Consider the following 6,215-nt stretch of genomic DNA (forward strand, 5'->3'; position numbering starts at 1 on the left):
TATTTTATAGAAAAATTCAACAGGAATCTGATTCTTTTCTCCTCGAACCTCTCAGTGTACACAATGGCTGGCAGGAGCCATGACATGAACAGCCCTGCAGTCACAATGTATTCGAGGTCGACGCTCGTGTGCTTCCTCTACTTGACACCTCATGACCGTCCAAAGTGCTTTCTTTCCCTTTTTTTCTAGTGATTTTTTAATTGTTTAGGTGATGTACAGAGGGGATACAGTTACATAAGCAAGACAATAAATAGATTTCTTTCCAAACTTGTTATTCCTTCCTTCATTTTTTTTCTCCTACTTTTCCTCCCACCAATTACCACCCCCCCCCAAGTTGTACAGATCATTTCCACCATACTGTCTTGTGAATATCACTGCTGCATTGGGACCCCCTTGATCTTTGTCTTACCATTCTGTTGTTCCCCTTTCCTTCCTTAATTCAGATAAACGTATGCACAATACCAGAGTACCAAAGTCAAATGCAGTTTCTTTTGCATAGCTTTATTTATAGAAAGTTCATTTGAAATTATTTTTTAGGAGATAACTATCTCTCATGTTGAAGATGGTTTATGAGGTTATGCCTTGTTTTTTCCTGAGAAGAATTTATTAGAGTAGGAGGTACATAATGTCTACTCTTATAAAATCTTCAGACATGACTTAATAATGTAGCAGGACATTCTGGAAGTATGTTATATTTGCAAACCTCAGCATAAAATATGTCTTTTTATCATACAAGGGCTTTCTGAATACTATTATATTCAACATCTTTAAATGGCTCTATTTAGATATACTTCTGAAATAGACTATATAAATTTTTCTTTCCCTAAAATTTATATACTGATTAACACAGCTCCAGAAAAGCTAAGAATAAGTAGCATTGCATTGCATTCAAATGTAAACAGCAAAAGTTTGACTGTGTAAACACACCCATGGCTGTTCCTGCATAATAAACTAATGTGAACAATCTTCCATTACAGACTATAAATTCTATGATGAATCTAGTATGTACAATAAATCTTACATTTATCAACACACAATGATACAAACACACGTGTGTATGCTCACAAACATAACTACTACAAAAAGTTGGAGATCAGATGAATGTATATATACATAATGATAGAAATTAGCAACCACCATCCAACTTGAAAGAGGGAAAATTCCTGTAAATTAATACAATATTTTAATTAGTATCCTTTATTTTTGGTTTGTTTTAGACTATTAAAAATATCTTGTACAGTTTCAGGAAATACAGAACAGTAATCCTCAAGGTCATGAACCTGGTTTTTATTTAGGAGGTGTGTTCTTACTATCTTTACTGTGGCAGCTTTCAAACAAGTTCTAGACATGCACACTTCCATTTCATATACCACATTCTCTAATCTATATAAGGTAGGGCTTGTCTCTATTACGCATTGGAGTGTTTTTTTTTTAATTGTGAAAATACCATACAGAGGGGTTACAATTACATAGGCAAGGTAATGAGTACATTTCTTATGAAGCATTGCTGCCTCTTCCTTTGTTTCTCCTTCCCATCTGCCCCACACACACCCCTATCCCCTCCACCTCCCGCCAAAGAGTTACGTTTTGTAATTTGCTAGCATTGGTAGGTTTTTATACAAACTTCAGTTGATAAATGGCTGGTAAGGCCTATTGGCAGGATGGGTGATTCCTTCAGTTGTTTTATTTCCATTTATTATTTCCAGTCTATTATTCCTACTGAGAACTCCCTCCTATGGGGCTCTGGAAATCCAGGAAATTTGTATTTTATACTACTCACATTTGTCAGAGGATTTTCTTCAACCCAGGGCTGGTTAAAAGTCCAAGTTATATTGTTTCTACTTAGCATTTAATTGGAGATGATCTATAATATCAACATCACAGTGACACTCATCTTTCTTTACTTTTCAACAATGCTAGACAAGTTGTCTCCAAGTAAGTTATGTCGCTAATCCTTTAAGGATTTATAACTTTATTTTTACATAAAACTAATAGCAAATCAAATTTTTACTTGAATTTCTTGTTTTAGTGTTGATTTTTGTACGTTTTTTATTGTAAATATACTGTACAGAAGGATTAAATTTACATTAGCAAGGTAATGAGTACGTTTCCTATTGAGCATTGTTGCTTCCTCCTTTGTTTTTCCCCTACCATCCCTTCCCTCCCACCTCCACAACTACCCCCCCTCCACCAAAGTTGTAAAGTTCGTTTTCAATATAGTGTCTTGTAAATTTCATGGTTACAATGGGTCGACCTGTATCCCTATTTAAGCATTTTGTGTTTTCCCTTCCCCTCCCCAAATTAGAGAAGTATATATACAAGATGGAGGGCGCCCATATCAAATACAGTGAAACTAGGGCTTATACCATGGGAGGAGAAACATACAAAGGAACAAAAATCACATGGTACATTATAAATGCATTAGAAACAATAGCAAGAAAGGAAAAAATATTTGTGTCCATATCTTGGGGTTCATTTCACTTAGATTACTCTCTTAGTATCTGTTTTGTCTATAAGAGTATTTTTATATGAGATTAATATTATATATATAACTGCTTCACATTGAGCTGAATAAATCAAATAATGTGTTCCTAAGGTACTGTAAGTTAATATCAAAACAACCAAATGCATATGAGTGATGCACATACTTATTATACATTTTAGCAATATTAAGGCAATGTATTTTTAAAACTATTTTTATTCTACAGAAACAATCAGGATTTTAAAAATATGTATGCTTGAAGAGAGGAAATTGCTAATTTCTCGAACTTATAATATCATAATTGATATTTGTATCAATTTCATAGAATTTACTCCATATTACTCATAATAAAATATTATTGTTTGTAAGTATTTACTCATTTATTAGATGCTAAATGGTAAGGCTGTTGCAAAATAGTTAAGATTACTATTTTGAGCTCTTTATGCATTCTCAGTATTACTATTGAAATCAGTGTGGAAGTTATTCAATAAATTAAAAATACAACTATGGTATAATGCTACCATATCACTCCTGGACACTTATCTGAAGAAGTGGAATTGTATCCAACAGAAATGCTTGCATAGCAATATTTATTGAAGTATTATTCACAAGTGCCACATTAGGAACATATTACAGATAGATGGATTGAAAATATGTAATATATACAAAGTGAAGTAGCTATCATTTAGACAGAAATGATGAGATTATGCTGCTTTCAGACAAAACAGTGAATCTAGAGATTTTCATATTCAGTGAAATTTGATATTATCAGATGGAGAAATGTCACATTTTCAATTACATGTGAAATTTAGACCTAAAACAACATAAAACAGAACAAAGCAAAAATAATGACCTGTATGTAAAAGAAAGAGTTTGAAGAAACCAGTAGAAGGGACGAAGAAAGGAAAGGGTAACAGGGGTGACCCTAATCATACTATGTCATATACATATATAAAAATGAAGCACACTAGAAATTTTTTAAATGGGAGACGAGAGGGGGAATTACAAAAACTAGTATAGGGTTAAAATGATCAAAATACATTATATGTTTGAATAGACACTACAAAATAAACCTTGTTAATAAATTTTAAAACTGGATTACTCAATGTGATATGATGTGATATGATACACTGAACTCAAGGGTGAATTATTTTAAAATTAAACCCTTAGTGATATATCATCATAAATCCACAACAAATCCTTACAATACTCTTGAAACTTTCCTAATATTACTTTCCCCACTGCCTGTTTTATCTGCTTATTTCTAAGACTATAAATGATAGGATTCAAGAATGGAGGGACAATTGTATAGAACATAGAAACAATAATGTCCTGGACTACTTTAGAGATTACTGGAGGTTTTAGGTACACGTAGGTACCAGAGCTAAGAAACACAGATAACACGAGAATGTGGGGGACACAGGTGGAAAAGGCCTTTCCTCGCTCTTCCTTTACTGGGAACTTCAGGACGCAGAAAATACGAATACATATGACATGACAATTAAGGTAAAGCATCCACCAGCTATGATCACGGCAGAAAGAAAGATCAAAAGTTTGTTGCTCCAGGTGTCTGAGCAGGACAGCCTTAATAGAGAAGGGATATCACAGAAGAACTGAAGGACAACGTTGGAATGACAGAATGACAGCCGGAATGTGTTGCCAGTGTGAAGAGCTGAATATGGGAGACCACTGAGCAGGAAAACCAGTGTGGTCTGGACACAGAACTGTTGGTTCATGATGACAGGGTAGTGAAGAGGCCGGCAAATGGCCACATAGCGGTCCTGGGCCATGATAGTGAGGAACATAGTTGCTACATATGCAAAATAAAGAACCAGAAAAATCTGAGTTGCACAGCCAGCCACAGAGATGGCCCTGTTGTCAGTGAGAGAATTGATACAGGCGCTGGGGGCAGTGCCAGAAATGTAGCTCATGTCCACAATGGACAGATTTCTAAGGAAAAAGTACATGGGTGTGTTCAGGTTCTGGTCAATCAATGGTGGTGACAATGACAATGATCAGATTTCCTAACAGGGTGGCCAGGTACATCATCAGGAACATAGAGACCAGGAGTCTGAGCTCCCACACCTCAGCAAAGCCCTCCAGGAGAAACTCAGTCACCATGCTGACATTGGCCATGCTCTGAAAAAAATGCTGATTTTTCTGGAAAACAGAAGCATAGAGAAGAATCAAATCATTAAAAGAAATGAGTGTAAGCACTTTTTTTGTTGCTGTTTATTTGTACAACTGGCCTTCGTGTGTCTTTATCTTGTACGTTTTTCCCCACTGTAAGTGGTAACCACAAGTGCCAAAGAAGTGGAACACTCTAAGACCATTGGCGATGTTAGTCACTGTTACTCGGTTTCCTTAAAATTTCCCAGCCCAGTAGTTTTGTTGCCTTGAGGAAGATTAAATTGATTAATATATGCCTAATTCCTCTTAGGAATTATCTGGACAAATCAATGATTTGATAAAATATATACAGTCTAGATTTAAAGTAAGATAATATATATTCCTTGATAGCCACCCAAACCTTTTGATTCTTGCACCAAGACAGCTGAAACTTAGATCAATTAGGAAGAATATATTGGAAGAAAACAAAATGCTACTTTCAGGATCTATGTCTCTCAAAAGGAAACACATATAAAAAAGGATATCACAAAATAAGAAAGTGATGACTGCAGAGAAAATTTGTCAAGGAAAACCAAGTGTGACTTACCAAGCTACAGACTCCATTACCAATCCTTTCCCATTGACCAAATCATCTGGCTCATTAAACATGATTTTCCAGGAGAAGTTGAATGATGTTGTCCAAGTGGATACTAAAGGACACTAAACAACAAACCACCAACATATAAAATTGTAAATATTACAGGTAAAATTAATATACAGATACAAGATATTATAATATTGCAATGAGAGTGCACAAAATACTTTTAACCCCAGTATTTCCAAGTAATAAGCATGCTAGGCACTGGTAGCTCTCACCTGTCATCTTAGATACACAGGAGGCTGGAGGCTGCGATCTAAGGATGGAGGTCTAAAGCCAGCCCCTGCAAGAAAGTCTTTTACACTATCATCTCCAATTAACTACTAAAAAGCTAAAAATGGAGCTGTAGTTCAAATCTTAGAGCACCAGCCTTGAGCAAAACATCTCTGGGACAGTGCCCAGGCCCTAGGACCAGCACACACACACACACACACACACACACACACACACACACACACACGCACTCAGGAAAACATTAAGTTTTACTGTGACTACAAAGCTGTGAATGGGTACCCATCTAAAATAAGTTAATTCTTAAATTTATAAAAAGAAATACAGTGGGTTAAAGTGTTCAAAATTTTAAGATCATTAAAGATAAGCTGTCATCAGTTCACTAAAATATCATGCTAAAAACATCTATGAATTTCTGATAACAGTCTTAAAAGATTATATGGCAAATATAAAAATATACAGAAAAAATATTCAAAACACATGAGCCTGAGAAATTATAAAATCAGAAATCAGAACAAAACAATTATGCAGAGGCCAAATTAATTACAATGAAAAATAAGCATCAAAAACTATAATTTCAATGTACTTAGTAGATTTATTAATTGTATTTTATTTTATTAACCAAAAATTCTAACAGCCTCCCAATTCATGTAAACTTAAAATAACTTACTGATAATAAAGAGAGTTGATTTACAGAAACTCTAGAGAATTTACAAAAATATTGAGAGTTTCGCT

At 34.7% G+C, this 6,215-nt stretch overlaps 1 pseudogene; it reads right to left on the minus strand.

Moving 5' to 3' along the window:
* Window positions 1-1,213: 1,213 nt before the first annotated feature.
* On the minus strand, window positions 1,214-4,618 carry LOC122103914 (annotated as a pseudogene).
* Window positions 4,619-6,215: the final 1,597 nt, after the last annotated feature.

This window comes from Dipodomys spectabilis, unplaced genomic scaffold, assembly GCF_019054845.1.
Source record: "Dipodomys spectabilis isolate Male_0828 unplaced genomic scaffold, ASM1905484v1 ptg000019l, whole genome shotgun sequence".
Lineage (NCBI taxonomy): Eukaryota > Metazoa > Chordata > Mammalia > Rodentia > Heteromyidae > Dipodomys > Dipodomys spectabilis.